Source organism: Lepidochelys kempii, chromosome 7, assembly GCF_965140265.1.
Source record: "Lepidochelys kempii isolate rLepKem1 chromosome 7, rLepKem1.hap2, whole genome shotgun sequence".
NCBI classification, from domain to species: Eukaryota; Metazoa; Chordata; order Testudines; family Cheloniidae; genus Lepidochelys; species Lepidochelys kempii.
In genome coordinates this window covers 54,171,067-54,190,286 of record NC_133262.1, presented here as the reverse complement: position 1 = coordinate 54,190,286, position 19,220 = coordinate 54,171,067, and the positions used below count along the sequence as shown (strand labels likewise).

General features: G+C 43.4%; 1 protein-coding gene across 19 annotated transcripts in view; it reads left to right on the top strand.

The window, feature by feature from the left end:
- USP54 (ubiquitin specific peptidase 54) overlaps positions 1–19,220 on the top strand; it is a 278,081-nt gene that overhangs the window by 12,476 nt on the left and 246,385 nt on the right. For 15 of the 19 annotated variants that reach the window (XM_073352836.1, XM_073352834.1, XM_073352844.1 and 12 more), the window contains exon 2: positions 2,219–2,467. The exons of 1 other annotated variant lie outside the window; for it this stretch is intronic. The gene's annotated coding sequence lies outside the window, so the exon portion shown is untranslated. Of the gene's footprint in view, positions 1–59; positions 604–2,218; positions 2,468–19,220 lie in introns of all 19 variants that reach the window. 3 more of the 19 variants (XM_073352838.1, XM_073352858.1, XM_073352839.1) reach the window with 1 other exon arrangement.

Sequence of the window (19,220 nt, the reverse complement as noted above, 5' to 3'; positions counted from 1 at the left end):
TTTAAATCATGATTTAATTTTTGAGTTAATCAAATAAGTTAACTGTGATTAATCAACAGCTCTAGTAATGACTGAGGACAACCTTCTTACTTACATTGTGAAGACTGCAAAGTTGGATGCGGCTGGCCATAGATGGGTGGCAGCCTTGTCACTATATAACTTTGATCTAATTTATAAGTCTGGCAAAGCCAATGTTGATGCTGATGCTCTTTCTTGGCGACTAAATGGTATTCCAGGGATAAAGATGACATGGAGTGGACAGAAAGAATTGTTAAAATGTCTCTAATTCAGCCTAGTTCAGATGAGTGGGATAAGGAACTCTGCAAAGCAGTTATGAAAGTTCACAGTACTCTGCAAATCTCATGAGGAAGATTTGGAAGCTGAAGAAGAAAGATTAATACTTGTTGCTACAAGTTGCATAGAAGCCTTGCCTAGTAATGAAGAAAGCATATCACCAGAGTTTCAGGATCCAAATCCTTGGCCAGGAAGACCCAGTGCTCCAGACTCAGTTCCTGTTGATTGGAAAGTTTTACAAGGACGTGACAAATGTATAGCCTGTGTGATTGACTTCCTGCAAGCAAGATATTGTGGATTGTGTCTCAGGTGCGCTGCTGGGATGGCTGCTGGGATGGCAGTGTTTAAGCAGGGGAGAATGTAACCCATATGCCTAACATGGGAGATGTCTCTTTAAGAGACCCATGGTGGGATGGGGGAAGTAGGAATAAGTTGAGTTTGGGTCATTGTTACTAGGCAGATTTAGCACTCCACATCCAGAAGTTTCTGGAATTGGGTGTGGTAGTTTGGGGTATGCTACAATAGGTTCCCTGTTGCTGGGATCAGACTCCACCAGGGCAAGCAGTCAGGGCATCTGCTTTACAAAAAGCCATGTGCTTTGTGTGAGTTGAGAGAAGCTGAGCCCAGGGGAAGCAGGCTGTTTTCTCTAACTCTGAAGCATCTTGTAGCAGGTTTTTTTATTTTTGTTTGTTTTTTTAATTTAATCTCTATAGTTAACTGAGTGGCTGGTTAATAAGTTAGCTGACTGGTTAACAGTGATTTCAGTAGAGGAAGAGTCTGCATGGATTCTAACTAAAGATACGTACAAGCAAGTGGAGGGAAGATGTTTTAGACTCGGCAAACAGTATAGATTTGGTGATCAAAAACTCTAACTGAGACTCAGATGAACTCAACCTAAGCTTTTGGAAACTGTGTTTCTGTGGGGATTGACCTGTTCAGATTTGAGTTTTTCTTTATTTATGTTTATGTAGAACTGTGAAGATAATGTATATGGATTATAAAATAGGCATGTTATGCTGAAAAAAATTAAATTTGTTTCTTTATAAAATCTTGCGATAAAGTTGTTACTTAATTAAGTCCATTCCTTTCAGGACTTGGATGTGGGGAGGTTGACCCTGTGCAATCCTTGCTGAAAAACCTTAGAGACTGAATTCTGGGACTCCAGCTAGTTTTCTGAGGGAGTTGGGTTATGTAGGCTCTGGAGAAGGGCAATGAAGTGAACTCTAGTTCACCCAAAGGTTAAACATACACTGTCCCATCACTTTGAAGTTAACATTCTATTTACTATGCATACACAGGTAATGCAGTTACACTGATTAACATAAGGCAACTGCTGGTCATACATTGTAACATGGATAGATAAGCTGAAGACAATATATGTAATATTGTTAATTTCATACAGTGTCTCACGTCTTTGATCTTAAGGTTGACTGAACACAATCACATACATAATATAAAGGTGTGACACAGCACCAGAAAGGGTTACATAACTACCAGGCTAATTGACCCAGGCTCAACCTTTAAAGACCTATTAAAGTATATGTAAATTGTAATTAGGGCCATTTCAAGTTAGATTAGAGCTTTGAAATGCAAACCTGTATTGTTAGAGAATTAGGGGGTAATACTAATTGTATTTGTTTACATATATAGTATATTGTTAGAGGTTAACAATGTAACCAAACAGTTCTGTCTATCACTGTATTCTGTTAATTCAGAGATCAAAAGGAAATGTTAACCTTTAAATGAACTGTGAATGCAATGATATCATTGTCTTAATTTCTCTTTGAAATATATGATGAACTACCTGGAAATGGAAGGAGATAGGCAATTGCCTTATGTTAATCCACGTACCTAATTACTGGTGATGCTTAGGAAATAGGAGGTCTACTTTACAGCTAGGGTAATTGCCTATTTTTCACCCAAGGACTGCATGCTGTCAAGAGGCTGCCTGGGAACTGTATAAAGGGCTCTTGGGACCTGATCGTTTCATCTCAGATCTGCTTAAGCTTCATCAGGGGAAGTGTGAGCCAAAAGACAGGTCTTCAGTTCCATCTGGATCACCCTGATACTGGACACTGGATTGAATCTATGGACTAATTCTGAAAGAATCCTTTGCAACTCTAAAGGTCACCATCTCCACTATGAAATTGACTTAAGAACTCTGTTCATGCCTGTATGTATAATGATCTTTTAACCAATACGCTCTCTGGTCTTCTTAAATAAATTTTAGTTTAGTTAATAGGAATTGGCTGTAAGCATATATTTTGGTAAGATCTGAAATATTTGTTAACCTGGAGGGTAATGTGTCCGATGCTTTGGGATTGGTAGAACTTTTTATATGATCAACAAGATTTTCAGTAATCCTCATCATATTTGACTTGAATGTCTGGGTGGGAGCACAAAGGCTGGGTTGCTTTAAGGGAACTGTATTTTTGGCTTCTGGGTAACCAGTAAGGTATTGTGGAAGCTGTTTTGTTGCTGGCTTGGTGAATCTAAGTATTAGAATAACCACCAGTTTTGGGGATTGTCTGCCCCATTATTTGCAGTTTACCCGAATTGAGCAATCTCAGCGTGGCCCCCCTAGGATCCTGGTCACAAAAGGCAGTTAAGACATGAAAGGGAATTAGTATCTATAAGCTAATTTGGTTACAGTGCTAACAGTTATTTCTGGGGGGATTTTGCACCACTGCGCAATGCAGAATTTCGCAGAATTCCCTGTTTGCCCCGCAGAATATCTGGCTGCCACTAGGACCACTGGACTCTGCAGAGGCCAGCTCGCAGTGAGCAGAGTGCCCAGCCTGTTAGGGCTGGAGGCTGCATGCTCTTTGATCCTCATTCTCCCAGGTATGGGGGAGAGCCTGGGAGACTTAGCCAGCTCTGGCAAAGGGTGAGGAAGGGCAGAGCTTTAGCACACCATATGCCCCGGTGGGACAGTAAAGAAGTTGGGGGGAGTAAAGATTCTGGGGTGCTGCTGCCTGGGTTTAAGGATGCCCTGTAGCTGGGCTCTGTGTGGAGCAGGGTGCTGGTGTCTGGGGGCTGCCCCGTGGGGAGCGGGGTGCTGGTGTCTGGGGGTTGCCCTGTGGTGTGGGGAGTGGGGTGCTTGGGGGCTGCCCCGGGGCTGGGCTCTCTGGGGCGTGGGGTGCTGGTGTCTGCCCCAGGGCTGGGCTCTGTGGAGAGCGGGGTGCTGGTGTCTGGGGGCTGCCCCGTGGCGTGGGGTGCTGGTGTCTGCCCCAAGGCTAGGCTCTATGAGGAGCGGGGTGCTGGTTTTTGCCCCATGGCTGGACTCTGGGCACTGACCTGGGGACTTCTGCCCTTTCTCAAGCACACTTCTCTTCACATGTAACTCAGTACTATTTTAATCATTCACAATGATCTCTACTAAGGGGACTCTCCCTTCCACTGGCTGGACAGCTGACTTCTCAGGAAGTACCTTGGTGTGTGTATCAGGTGTTGTAACTTGGGATCTTGTCACTCGTCGAAACGGGGATGCCTCTTCCCCCACAACCCTGATTATTTCAGGTCCCCCTTTATTGTTTCTTGTATCTTTTGGAACATTGCTTAGAAGATGCTGTCTTAATGCTCCTCCTCTTCCTCCTTCTTCCTGATGGGGTCTTTGGTCTCATCCAGAGCAGTAGAAAATTGCTGCTTCTGATGATTTCTCTGAGATGGCATTTTTGTTGTTCACTCCGGTTCATTACTGAAGCTGCTGCTGAATAACTTGGTGGCGTCATCGCAGATCTTGTGCAGCTAGACCGGTTCGGTGGTGTCCAGCTGCTGCAGGAATTCAGACTGTTTGCAGTTACAGGCTGCCAGCAGGTTATATGGGGCCTGTCGCCTCCACCATGGTTCTATCCATCTGTCCGCTACTAGGCTGGTTGATCTTGCACTCTCTCAGGCCAGACCAGCTCCATGGTCCTTTCCTGGTCCTTGGCTTTGGCTCTCCAGCTTAGAGTCCACAGGCACCTTTTTCTGCAGCCGCTGCTTCTCCTGTCTTCTGCACTTTCCAGCCCTGGCTTGGGGATATCATCCAGCAAACCTCACTTGTTGCTCAGTTTGCTTTCAGCCTTCCTCCAGGAAACACTCTTCCCTTCTCTGGATCTCCTGCTGCCTCTGGTGCTCCATTATCCTTCATAGCTGCTTTCTGATTGGCAAAGTGGAGCTGGCACAGGGGAGCTGGACCTATTTAATTTAATGGGGCCAGCCACCTTGTGACACCCCCCTTCTATAACTTTTATAAATGACAAACTCAGTGCGTTTGATAGCCCTGGAGATTGAAGTCCTCTCTTTACCCACAGAACAAGTATGCCATTGCAGTGGTGTTACAAGTTTCGCTACATTGCTCTGACACTGTCTTAGCGCTGGCCTGGACTTAGCACCAAAAGGGTGAGAGGGTAATTCTTTTTCTATACCCTTTCAATCTTTGGACACTCAGCTAAGATGAAACTGTCAGCAAAGATGTTAATTATGATGATGGTCTGGGTCCTCTAGGAATTGGGCTGAGACTAACTAATCATTTCACATAAATTACAGCTGTTGGATTTTAATAACTTTCCTTTACTACTGACCGAGGCTAGATTTGAACCAGTGGTCTAGAGGTGAAAAGCTCTGTATTCCATTACCAGTCCCCTGAGCCATCCATATGTTCCTTTATCTAAAATCCTTGTAGTCCTCTTAAATAGAGTATGGGGTAAAAATCTGGTGTCACTGGCATTTGAGAATACTTTAACATCGTCCACCCCAATTGTCGACTGTGCGTGTGAGGACACAGAAGTTAAATACAGCAACAGTTTCTTACACACCAGGGCTTTTCATGAGAAATCCTCAATGACCATCTTTGAAATCCAACTATATGGCAAAACCTAGCTTTATCTTAAAACCATTAACTAAGAACCTATTGCTACCATTAATTGGAAAATGAATCCGTAGCTCTTGTAAGTGGCATGCTGAGAGCTATTAACTTCACGCTACTGCTAAGAAAACAAATTTGAATAAAATACTGTTAAGAGCAGCAAAATTGTACTAACACATCTATCCATCATATCAAGATTTTTTTCACTTATCTCTGGAGGCTTTTGAAATTGTTATTTTTATTCATCATCTATTATTAATGTTTATTCAATACAGTCGAGATTCCTGGTGCTGTAAAAAGCACAGTAGAAGACAGTTTCTTTTTCATGGATGGAGTTCATAATCAAGGTTAGACAGAATTGTTTGGACATACAGACTGGGTTCATCTCAAAACAGAGTAAATAATATTGACCTTACAATATGCATACTTGTTCAGGTTGCAAGATTGGGCACAAATTCCTTTATAATTTTTTTTTTAAAGTGGGTTAAACACTTTCATGACCATCTAACTTTTCATCCTTTTTGAGATAAAATATTTCTCAGCAAATGGCTTAGCAAAATTCAGTGTTCAGAAAAATGTAAATTCTGTACTCTCATGTTTATACTGAGTTTGGTAAATTATTAAAAAGTTACCTTTTACATTTACTTTTTTTTTTGCCTTGTACAAACTCTTGACCAGCACCTTCCTCTTTTCTTGGATTGGATCAAGCCTGTTTTGAAATAACAATATTTTCCTCTTTCCCATAACATTTGTTGCTCTCTTTCTTATGTGTCTGAAGGAGTTTCAGTCTTGGTTTTGTCATTTTGCTGCCCATTTTATTGTATACCACTTGTTTCTAGGGATATTCTTATTAACCTGGATAGGGGTTGAGTCCACACTGATATCCAGAGGTAAAGGAATCCATTTCTCAAAGCTCTTTGGGAGACTAGGTATGAATGTTCTTTTCTCTTGCTCTGCTCAGTTGTTCAAATCTGAAGTTTTAACATATTATTTTCTTTAATTGTATATATGGTCTGTATAATTTGTGTGTAATTCTGATCTACAATGCCGCCTCTCTGGATCTGTTTATTATGACTCAAAACATTTAATTCCAGCTGTTATCTATCAAATTTAGCAGAAAGAAGTTCCATTAACTCCCTGGATGAAATTGCTTTACTTGTACATGGCTGTACATTTTAGGCTTAGAATTCATTTCTAGAGAATTGTCAAAAAGTAGCTCAAAATGTTTTCAGTGAAAATTAAGAAATAAGGCTAGTAAAGATGTCCTGAGTCTTTTTGTCAGTGAAGGTGGAAAAGATAGGTGAAAGAATATACTGGAATGTTGTTACTGATGAGATTGAGTCTCGTTGTTGCTGACTGTTGGGAGTATAAGATTTGAGTAGGTAGTATTTTTCTTCACTTGTATTTCAATTCTTTCTGGTGATATGATGGCAACTATTCTTTCTTACTTATATATTGCTACATATCCTGGCTACCTGAGAGGCTGGTTTTCCTCCTGTATTTTTCCATGATAGATGAGATGTGTGTATTTGATCAACTTTGCAGTCTCCATGTTTGAAAGTCTGGGGGATAATAGATGCCTTTGCTGTGGAATTTCTCTTTTTACCATGTCTTTGAGGAATTGTGAGCCGTGTTTATGGGTGCATTATGTTGTTCTTGTGGAGTGGTACTTTCCTTTTTAAAATTTAATTGGGGGAGTTTAGCTTTAAGAATTTCATGTGTGCTGAAGACATTAAGGTGCATTTTTATAAGCATATAAAATGAATATGCATGCCACTGCAGAATGTGCCAAAGAAATAGCAAACCCTTGGCCCAAAGAGGAGTTAATCTAAAGACAGAAGCAGGTATGATAAAGTACAACAGACACAAAGCGAACACCAGATTGGTGTCTCATAGCTATCCTATTTCATGGGGTAGTTGGAGTTTCAGAAGATTTTTCAAAGGTTAGAAGGAATCCCATATGCTAATTGGGAGACTGCCCCAGCCTTATCGGATGGTGTGGAAAAAAAGTACAGAATGTGGAGTGAGTGAAGGAGATGCTTGTAGTCAGATGAGAAGCCTGTGTGAAGTACAGGGAAACCTTACAGATTCACCAAGCTTTCCATATCTACATTAGCCCTTGTTCAACAAGTTAAATTCTTCTAATTTCTTGTAAAGTTTGTATTTTGGAAGGTTTGGTTTCTGATCTGTAAATCTCAATGGATATTTGCGGTAGCCAGTGTTGAATTGTTGTCCTTGCTCTTTTTTGTTTTTTTTCCTTTTTCTTCTAGAATTTTGTGAATGACTCTCTCTCTCTTTTCCTTTTTAGAGGGGGAAAAAAAAGAATGAATGAATGAACTAAAAATACACACAAGTGAGTCAGAAATACCAGAGACAGCTTGTAGAGGAATTTTTTTTTATTAACATTTTATGGAAATGCCCAAAGATAAAAATACTTTGGGACACGGCCAATAACATGTGTCACAAAGCATGAGATGACAGGAGACTTTCTGGTGTTCCTCCCAGGATTTCCAGTAGAGAGAGTGTATGAAGTGATCAATAAACAACTAGGAATGCATTTGTTAGCATATCAGTACATGTGCAGTCACTGTGACACAGAAACAGGTTAATGCTTTGAATAGATCTACATGGCATTGTAGTATATAGGACACTACTGTTGGGGTAAGAAGAAGGAAATAACTAAGACAAGAACATGGAAAATAGTAACATTGATAATATAGAGTGTATCTGACTACTTTTGAAATGTTCTGTGAGATCTGCCTGTTTTCTAAAACTTTTTTGCCATACTGTAATCAAAGTGTATTAAACTAGCACACAAGCATAGCATCCCAAAATCTGGGAAAGATGAAGAGAAGTATTCTGTATGAAGTCCGCAATCTCTGTGCTAATTTGCCTGTCCAGTATTTTATATAATTTGGTAATGGGTATTATAGGAAGTAGAAAAGAATCGCCAACAGTACATCTGTGTACTTGATGTGGTGATTTTACATATTTAAGTATGTTATATTTAAATTCGAAGAGGAATGGAAAAGAATGCTTACACCCCCCAAAAATTGTAGTGGGAACTTAACTGTACCTAAGGATGCATAATAGTTTTCATTCTAACCACTGGTTTTCAGTTGCTCCTAACTTGTTGAAATTTTCCAGACTAGGTCTTTGCCCACAGATGAATCTTTTGGTAAGTTTCACAGAAAACATGTTTAAATATTTTTGACTAAGATGAGCGTGTGTAAGGGGAAGGAGATGGGATGGATGGAGAATATGCATTTCCTGTTACAGAAACATTTTGGCAACTTGTCTTTTTTTTTTTCCCCTCCCCCTGACAGCTGGGGTTTAAAAGTTTAAAAATTGGCATGGAAAATAGCCCTCATTGTGGAAAAACACACTTTCAAATGGCATTCTTCCTTTTTTGAGGAGGTGGTTTTATTTCTGAATTTCTTTCAGCGATCGGTCCTGTTACCTACTGCTAATGATTACATTGGTAGCTGAAAGAAACTCTTATACTTTTTTTTTATCCTAAAATTAAGCAGTTTGCTGATCTTTCTTTTCTCTCTGTTTTATCACTTTTTGAGCATCATCAGTCCTCTTCTCTACCTATTTTCCTCTTCCATCACACCTGCAAGGTGAAACTGATGCATAGTCTGTTTCTCTCATAGCTCCTGGTGGTCCAGCAGAAGCCAGCTATGCTCAGACATGAAAAGCAATAAAGCGTAGTCATTTTAGTAGAACAGAAAAAGCATTCCTACAACAGGCGCAAAGTGTGAAAATTTTCCTTCTGGTGTTACTGTTCTTACCAATAAGAAAAGGAGTACTTGTGGCACCTTAGAGACTAACAAATTTATTTGAGCATAAGCTTTTGTGAGCTACAGCTCATTTCATCGGATGCATGTACTCCTTTTCTTTTTGTGAATACAGACTAACACGGCTGCTACTCTGAAAGCTGTTCTTACCAATGTTTTCTGAGCAGAAGCAGTAACACTGATATGATCTTCCCCTGTGGGGTTATCCTGCACAGGAATATGTGAGGTTGGGGGAGAAGAGGTGGAAATGCAGAATACCTGCAATGACGTGTCCAACTGAGTCACCTGATTCAACTGTGAAAAATAATATTTACAGGTTCAGGTGCAGAAAGATACCACTGCATTTTTTCCTCTGTCATGTGATACATGGAACTTGTAGGTACTATCTAGGCAAGTACTGGTATTGCTCAGCACACATCTCTTTCTTTCAAGTGTTTTCATTAGCATTTAGTATTTATTGAAAAGACACATATAAGAAACATAACTGATCAAAAATTGTTCATATACGAGATGCTTGTTTCTCATCCATGCATACAAAGCAAGTTTTATGTGAAACTTTATTTGGAACTCCCTGGCTTTATTTGGAAATTTTGGGAGTCTGAAATTCAAAATACAGAAGAGGATTCTAATTAAACATAGTTTTGTTTGTTTGTTTTTTTTTTATTTAGAAATCCTCAGTTTATTTGCATTTGGATTTTTACAACAGAGTGTAAAATTTACCATCAATCTAACCGTTTTTAGTTCAAACTGTTTAGTATATATGCTGTTGTAAAAAATTTTTGTTTGCTGTATTTCAACTTTCTCTTGCTTCCATTCTCTCCTCCCTTCTTTTTTTTGGAGAGGGGATGCAGTTAAAAAAGTATGCAGCATTTTTACAGCTTCCTAGTCATGGATTTCTCTTCTTCCAGTGGTTTACTCAACATGTCAGAATTAATTTGAGCATTCACATGAATGCTAAACACAGGACCCATATTATTATGCAAAGAAGTGAATAAATTACCATGTTCACGCTGATTTAATTGCATAGGCGGCAGCCATGCTTATGGTTCTGAGTGGCCTCAGTTGTTTAACACATACACAAGTTTCCTTATTTGCTTCATTGTAACAATGGAAATGCTGTTCCCATGTTAAAGGAAAGCTCTGAGAATTCTCACCTGTAAGCTCTGGGTTTTCTGCATTCCAAGTGCATGTTGTTTTTTGTGGTGTCTTTGCTTATGTGAACTGACATTCAGGTGCGCCAGCAGATACTGTTGTGAGCCTATGATCCTTGGCATTCCTTTGTTCACACGCTGAACCAGGGGTCAGCAACCATTGGCATGCGGCCCATCAGGATAATCTGCTGGCGGGCCATGAAACATTTTGTTTACGTTGACTGTCCGCAGGCATGGCCCCTCGCAGCTCCCAGTGGCTGTGGTTTGCCCTTCCTGGCCAATGGGAGCTGCGGGAAGTGGCAGCCAGCACGTCCCTGCGGCTTTCCGCAGCTCCCATTGGCCAGGAACGGTGAACCGTGGCCACTGGGAGCTGCGAGGGACCGTGCCTGCGGATGGTCAACGTAAACAAAATGTCTCGCAGCCGCCAGCGGATTACCCTAATGGGCCATGTGCCGAAGGTTGCTGACCCTTGCTCTAAACAGTACTGCAATGTTATTTGTACTTCCTTGTAATTCATCATTTCAAAAGTAACAATGCACTGGTCAATAATGTCATTGTGAAATGTATGTGGCAATGCTGTGTGTGGACTTATGGATACTTGCTGATATTATGCTTTAAAGTCTGTGGCTAAAACATGTTTGTTTAAACCAGGCATGTCGGGGGAGTTGATAAACAATTTTTATCTAGACAAAGGAAAGAGGCCAACACCTCAGACCAGATATGGCCAAATTCAGTGTTCTATTCATTTGAATAGAAGATTGAAGAAAGAACGCTTACACTGTAAAATTGCAGCAGGAAACATCATGTGGGAGCACACCAGGGAACCCCTTAATGAAGATTAAGTCGGCATTGTGGAGGAGACAGGAGACTAAACTCCAGGGGATCAGTTTGACCTCGGAAACAAAGATAAACTTTGAAATACAAAGACATCCAGATCTGAGAGCCGCAATGTATCCCCAGTAACGTTACACTGGTGCAGTCAAACAGAATTTACACACAGCTTACTATTTTAAATGAGGTTTTAACTTCAAGCACTGGTAAAATTAAGTGATTCTCAAGTGAAGACGTTGGTTACAGTTTTATTACTTTCTATCTTTTTTTTTTTTTTTTTAATTTTTATTTTGGGTGAGGAAAGGGGAAAAAAGGAAGTGTAAAAATTAGTAGACCTGCTCAAGGAAATGAGGGCAAAGACAGTCCTCAATGAGGTAGCCACACAACTCAAACTGGCTGAGATAGTTACAGAAGTTGAATGTGGCAGAGTGGACTAAAAGGATGGAAATGGCTAATATAGAGAAGGATAGGCTTGCCAGGTGTCTGGTTTTTGACTGGAATGCCCAGTCAAAAAGGGACCCTGGAGGCTCTAGTCAGCACAGCTGACCGGGTCACTAGAAGTCTAGTCGGTGGCGCAGCGGGGCTAAGGCAGGCTCCCTGCCTACCCTGGGTCCTGGAAGTGGTGGCATGTCCCTCCTCCGGCTCCTAGGTTCAGGGGCAGCCAGGAAGTTCGGTGTACTGCCCCCATTCTGAGCGCCAGCTCCCATTTACTGGGAACCGTGGCCAATGGGAGCTGCAGGGGTGGCACCTGCAGATGGGGCAGCATGTGGAGATGCCTGGCCATGCCTCCGCCTAGGAGCTGCAGGGACATGCTGCTGCTTCTGGGAGCCGCCTGAGGTAAGCACGGCCTGGAGCCTGCACCCCCTCCTGCATCCCAAACTGCTGCCCCAGCTCTGAGCCCCCTACCACACCCAAACTCCCTCCCTGTGCCCTGCACCCCAAACCCCTGCCCCAGCCCTCTCCTGCACCCAAACTCCCTCCCAGAGTTCGCACCCCTTGTTGCATCCCAACCCCTTGCCCCAGCCCTGAGCCCCCTCCCACACTCAAATCCCTCAGACCCAGCCCCGAGCCCCCTCATGTACCCTAAAGCCCTCATCCTTGGCGCTACCCCCTCCTGCACCCCAACCCTTGCCCGAGGCTCCCTCCCACACTCAGAACTCCTCACTTCTGGCATGCCACAGACCCTGCATCCCTAGATGGAGCCCTCATCCCCTGCCCCAGCCTGGAGCACCTTCCCACATTCTGAACTCCTTGGCCCCTGCCCAGAGCCCCCTCCTACACCCCATGCCCCTCATCCCTGGCCCCAGCTGGAGCCCTCACCCTGTCCAGCACCCCAACCCTCTGGTCCAGCCCAGTGAAAACGAACAAGTGAGCAAGGGTGGGGGAGAGCTAGGGAGGGAGGGGGGATGGAGTGAGCAGGGGCGGGGCCTCGGGGAAGGGTCAGGGCAAGGGTGTTCAGTTTTCTGCAGTTGGAAAGTGGACAACCCTAGAAAAGGACTCTGACTGCCCAAATGGGAAGCAGATGCACCCGCCAGGGAAGCTGACCTAAGAGCCAAGGACAGGGAGGCAGAAAAGCATCAGCAAGAAAAAGCACACTGGCAGGTCCTGGATGCTAAAAGGAAGAAAGAGGAGAAGGAAACAGCTGCACAACAACAAGCCATGGAGCTGCAAGAGAAGGAGAAGTTGTATAACTTGGACACGAGGGACAAGTATGGATGGATGCCACAAGTGCTGTCTCTCCCTAAGGAGCACCCAGCTGGGACAGGTTGTGCCCTGCATACGAAGAAGCAGAAGAATATTGAAGAATACCACTTTTGTAAGGTTACATGAGATGCATAAAGTTCTAGAGGACAAAAAAAGTCCCAACTTTGATTACTAAGCTGTCAGGTAAAGCATTAAATATAGTTAATGAAATACCAATTGAACAGGCATTGAAAAAGGTGAGTTTAAAGAGGCTGTATTCATGGGCAGCAGGTATTGTTGGTAGGGAGAGGCCATGCCTCCCCAAACAGCCTAACATGGCCCCGCCCATACTCCACCAGGCCCCTTGCTGCTCCCTCCTTTCTGTGGCCTAGAGGCTGGGGTGGGCAGTCTGGGGGCCATGGTGTGCAAGACCATACCATGCCACCCGTCCTTCCAGCACTGGGACCATAGCTGGGGCCAGGGGTGCTCCAGCTGTGCTACCAGCCCGGCCAGCGCTGGGAATGGGGGGGGGGCACAGTGGCTGTGGCAGGGTGGTGTGCTCCGGGCTCCGGCAGGGGAGCAGAAGGGGCAGGGCCTCAGGCAGAGAACTGAGGGGTAGGGGGCTAGCCTCCCCCAAGGGCGTGTTCACTATGGCTGCGTTGCAAAGGTTTCAAATTACTCCTGAAGTATATAGAGTAAAATTTTAGGTGTCTCAGGATGAATGATAAGATGAGTCATAGAGAATGTGTATAAATTTTGAGATTTGATGAGAAAAGGTGCCAAAGGGAAGGAGGCAGAGAATTATGACCAGTTGTTTGATCTCTTAATTGAGAAACGGTTCCTCAGTATGAGTTCAGAGGAGATCAGACAAGCTATCTGGGATAAGCCCATGGACTCAGTCCAGAAACCTGCTGATCTAGCTGATATATGCAAGCTAAAGGATCCAGTGACTGCAAGCCATGCAAGGAGAGAAGGGTGTGTAGAAGCCTGGTGTAAAGCAGGTGCACTTCATTTTAACCCTGGAGTACGGGAGTACGGTTAAGAGTCTGGCAGGCGCGGGGCCGCGGCTTCTCTCCGCACTGCCCAGAACTGCTCCCCCCCACCCCCCCAAAAGGCTTCTTGGACTGCCGCTGCCCAAACTGCCAAAGCGCAAAAAAAACCCCAACACTTGCCCAAACTGCCGAAGCGGGGGGGGACGGGACACAACCTGCTCGGATTCTGCTGCCCCAAGAATGGACGGAATGCCACCCCTTAGCATGTGACGCCCCAGGCATGTGCTTGCTCTGTTGGTGCCTGGAGCCAGCCCTGTATGTGAGTATTCTTCCACTGCACTGATACTTCTGTTTTCTCGTGCTTTGCGATTTTTTTTTTTTTAACATTTTGCCCCCTAATGCGTGGTTCAAATAAAAGACAACGTACATATTATTTCAGTGCGGAGTGGGAAGAATCCTATTGTTTTATTGAAAATAAAGGGAAATGTGTTTGCTTATTGTGCAGTGGTACTGTTACAGTGCCGAAAAAACATAATGTCGAATTCCATTTCCAAACTAATCACGGCTCTTTTGACATTAGCCATCCACTTAAATCTGAGTTGAGAGAGGTTTGATTTGAGTTGATTAATTTTCTTCTATCTGCCTAGCAATCTGTTTTCACTCGACAAGTGGTAAAGTCTAAAAGTGCTACTATTGCTTCCTTTAAAATTGACCATCTGCTTGCAAAGAAGAAAAAACACTTTCAAGATGGTGAATTGTTGAAGGAAGCATTTTTGACTGGTACTGATTGCCTGTTTCAAGGATTTCCTAACAAGCATGAGATTTTTGTCGGCAATACAAGATTTGCAGTTATGAGGAGGATACATGCAATTTCAAGCGACATGCAAACTCAGCTAAAAGATGACTTGGAAATATGTGACTGGTTTTCACTGCAGTTTGATAAGTTGACAGATATATCGGATACAGTGCACTTGGCAGTTATGGTGAGGATGGTATTTAGTGACTTCACTGTATAGATGTCCTCACCCTTTGTTCGCCCTTTCATAGGCAGTACTTCTAGTAATTCTTCTTTTATGGTGAAGTCACTAAATACCATCCTCACCATAACTGCCACAAGTCCACAAATCAGCACTTCGAGCAACTAGAAGACTCCAGCTGGTTAATGGACTTGGCTTTTCTTGCCGACATCACTGACAAATTGAACATTTAAAATCTTGAGCTCCAGGGAAAAGACGGGTTCTGTAAAATCATTCAAAGCAAAATTGATCTTGTGGATGTCACATATGAAGACGAAGTCTCTCGTACATTTCCCAAGTATGAAGAAAATGGTATGTGACAGTGATTTTAACCCATCACCATTTGTTATCCACATTCAAACACTTCTGGAACAATTTGAAAAGAGATTTCAACAGTTCACCATCACTGAGCCTGTAGTTGCCTTTCTTGTGAATCCTTTTACTTGCCAAATAGAGGTAACAGAAATGGCTACATCAATTGCGAGTCTCATTCAAGTAAGAACAGAAGACGTGGAACTGGAGATTTTGGACCTTCAAAATGATATTGTTCTAAAATCCTGCGCAACAGATGAAAACTTTTGGAATCTGGTTGACCGAAAAAAGTTTCCTAAAGTTACTTTAAAAAATGTAGCATACAAAATAAAATCTTATTTCGGCTCCACTTATCTACGTGAAGTTCTGTTTTCAACAATGAACATCATAAAATCAAAATACAGATCTTGGCTTACAGATGCCCATCTTGACGATTGCTTACGAACTGGAATATCATCCTACTCTCTCAACTACGAAAAATTGGCTGAAGAAATGCATTGCCAAAAATCACACAGACTTTATTAGAAAAACCACATGAATTAATGATACTTGTTTTCCATTAAGTGCTGATGAGCGCGTATGATTAACGTGTGTGTGTGTGTTTGTTGAAATCCAGATATAAGTAACAATACAAAGAATATTTTTTAATTAACCATAACTGGCTATCTGTGTTAAAGTAAGAATAATAAATATATTTGAACCACCAGTTCAACAATGTTTTTATATGTAGGACTGAAATATTACTAGCCTCACTTTCTGCTACAGCTAGTCTACATTTTTCCAAAAAACTGTCCAATCAAAAAATAATTTTTACTTTTTTAAAATAAGATGAAAACTGTTTGATATTTATTTTGTAAAAACTCCTTAATTTTTCTTACAGGCAGAAAAAGAGCAAATTCACATAGTAAGGTGAAAGAGTAATTGCTGAATAATTTAATACCTTTTACATGTAAAATGACTTTTTTAGCTTATGGATTCATATATTATGTAATATTAAATATTTTTTTCGTATTATTTAATGTACAAATACAAAATAAGTCTTCAAAAATTGTTGGCGCCCACCACACTCTTCTGAAAACATGAATGTGCTATTGGCCACAAAAAGGTTGGGGACCACTGGACTAGATGATAGAGCAGAGATACTGCCATGGGGAAGGACAAAAGCTGTGGGAATCCTTACAAGCAACTACTTGTGCCTGCCCACCACCATGGGGAGTTAATGTTGCTAGCCCATGACTGACCTTTTGCTCATTGCTTGGGATCAGAGCATAGGCATAGTTTGACTGCTATATTTGGGAGGGCAGCATATGCCTGCATGCTGAAGCCCCTGGCTCTCTCTCCCCCGTGCCTGGAATGGTAGCTGGGGTGGGGGGAATGGGCTGATTTAATAGGGAAGCCCCTGCTGCTACTGCTGTTTGCTGTAGTGACCTGAGCTGTGGCAAATCTGGCACAGGCTGCTGCAGAGATGCTGCTGTTTTGGTGCCTCTTGGTGCTGCTCCACCCGCCTTTCTGCTGTGGCTGCTGCCAATGGGACACTGGATTCTGGGCTCCCTCTTCCTCCCTGGCCCACACATTCCTCTGCCCAACCCCTCCATCCCCTTCTCTTCCCCCGTCCTATCCCACCCCCCTTTCCAACTGCCTCTTCTCTCCCCCCCCCCCATTTCTCCCACCTGATCCCCTTGCCCTGCTCACCTGTACGGGAAACAGGATGGTAGCCATGCAGGGTGCCCAGCACATGTAGAAGGTGGCGAAGATGGGCACTAGAACCCAGGAGGCAGCATCCAGTTGCAGAGGCATCAACCCGCAGTGGCCACCCTCACCCAGCAGAAATAGCTCCGTTCTGCTCCCCACTCAGCTGCCAGGGAGAGGGGCTGAGTGAGCCAGAAATGGGGGGAGGGGGGAAAGAGGTGCAGTGTGGGTAAGACTGTCCCCCCTTCCCAGCAGGCGTAGTAGAGCAAGCCCTGCAAGAGCAGATTGGCACTCCCAGAAATTGGGGGACGGGGGGAGGGGGCAGTGGCATGTGACTCCGTGTGCTTCCCCCCATCCCTTCAAACTACACCCATGGGGCACCAGATCTTGGTGGTAGTGGATTTTGCCACTAGATATCCAGAGGCAGTAGCTCTAAAGTAGAAGCTGACTATGTGGCAAAAGCTCTTTTCGCTATTTTCAATAGACTGCATTTCCCTAAAGCAGAGGTCCCCAAACTGTGGGGCACGCCCCGTAGGGGCATGCAGAGGAACGTTTGTGGGGACACAGTGGGCTTGGGCCAGCCTTCATGGGGAGTAGGGAGGGAGCACCATCCAGCCTCTCCCCCAGCTCTGCTCCTGCCCCAGCCCCCACTATGGCCCAGCTGCGGCTTTGCTCCCGCGCTCAGCTCTTGGCCCAGTCTCCAGCCTTGGCCTTCTTACTTCTGTCTGTCTTCCCTTCCCTTCCCTCCCCCGCAGCCACAGCCTTACTCAGCCCTGGCTGGGAGGGGTGGGGTGTGACCCTGAAAAGTTTGGGGGCCACTGCCCTAAAGAGATCATGGGCCAGATTTGCTGTCACAGCTATTCAGTGAATTATGGGAGTTGTGTGGAGTGAAACAACTAAAGACAAATGTTCCCAGAGAGAAATGGTTTTGCGGAGAGCTTCAATGGGACACTGAGATCCATGCTGGGGATGTAGGCCAACATTTGGGCCCAGGCTTGGGATGAAATGTTACCTTATGTGTTGTTTGCTTATAGGCAAGTGCCCCAAGAGACTACAGGGATTGACCCATTTGATCTTCTCAATGAAAGGAAAGTGAGAGGACCCCTAGAGCTCAGAGACTTATGGAAAGGGGACACTGAGGCAGAGGGGGAACCAGTGACTGAATATGTACAAAGGTTCTGAAAAGAGTTGAGACACATGGTGGATAGATGTAGTTCAAACTAACCTCACTCAAAGCTGAACCAAACAAAAGGTGTGGTTTGATAAATGTGCTTTTTTTTTTTTGAAGTAGGGGAGTTGGTGTTGTGGAACACCACATCCCTGTGGAAAATAACAAAATGCAAAACTCATGGGAGGGACCTGTTGAAGTGTTAGAAGAGGTGAATGACTGTACATATGTTAAAAGGCCTCCCACTAAAGTAGTTGGTACACATATGAATAGGCTTAAAGCTTATCACAGTCGGGAACCAATGGTAAACATGATTTGTAGTGTTGAAGGAGAAACTGAGGCATCATACCTCATTGATTTGAATGCCAAAGTCATTGACTACTTTTAAATATTGAGGTATGCTGTCGGTTAAAACTAGCTGAAAAGTCAGAGGTAATGTCTGCGCTGCAAGCATACAAGCAAGTGTTCTCCAGCAAGGACTCGTGATGATTCATTAAATCATCATGTGCCCAGTCAGACCTACCATACCACTGGCAAGTTACAAAAGCAAATTCAAACATGGGGGGGGGGGTGTGATTAAAGAGCCTGGCAGTCCCTGGACATCACCAGTTGTCTTGGACCCTAAGAAAGATAACTAACGTTTCGTGTTTATTATAGAAAACTCAGTGCTGTCATTGTTCTTGATGCATATCCTGTGCTCAGAATTGATGATATGCTTGATGTTTTGAGCAAAGCTAGATGTGTTCGCATGTCTGACCTTGTGAAAGGTTATTGGCAGATTCCTTTTGATGAAGATGCACAGAAAAAAATCTGCTTTTATTATTGATAGGGGATTGTATGAGTTCAAAATATTACCTTTCAGATTCATTAGTGCAGGACCTACTTTTCAGAGGCTGGTCAGCTGAGGGTTAAACAGATTTCAGGACTTCATGAGGGCCTGCCTATTTTTATGACATTGCAGCAGCTCTTGGTCACATCATATGAAACATCCTGGAATTGCACCATTAAAACTCAGAGATGTAGGTCTGACTATAAAGACATCTAAATGTAAAATTGGAGCAGCCAAAGTTCCATTGGGTATGGGGTAGTCAGATGTCTCCTGATCCCTTGAAAGGAGAAGCTATTGGCCTGTGCCTCTAACCAAAAAGCAGGTCGAGTCTTTCATAGGCTTAGTTAATTACGACCGCCGACTTGTGGGTAGATTTGAAGCTATTGTATCTGCAATCACAGATTTGTTTAAAAAGACGAAGCCAAACAAAGTTGTGTGGACAATGATCTGTCGAGGGTTTTGATTCTTTGGAGGACAGATTCCTGTGGGACATAACAAGAGCCAATTCAAGGTTGTTAGTAGCATTCCTGAAGTAGCTGCAGATGGTGGAACACTGCTTCTGGGCCTGAGAAACTAGCACTGACTGGTGGGATTGCATCATAATGC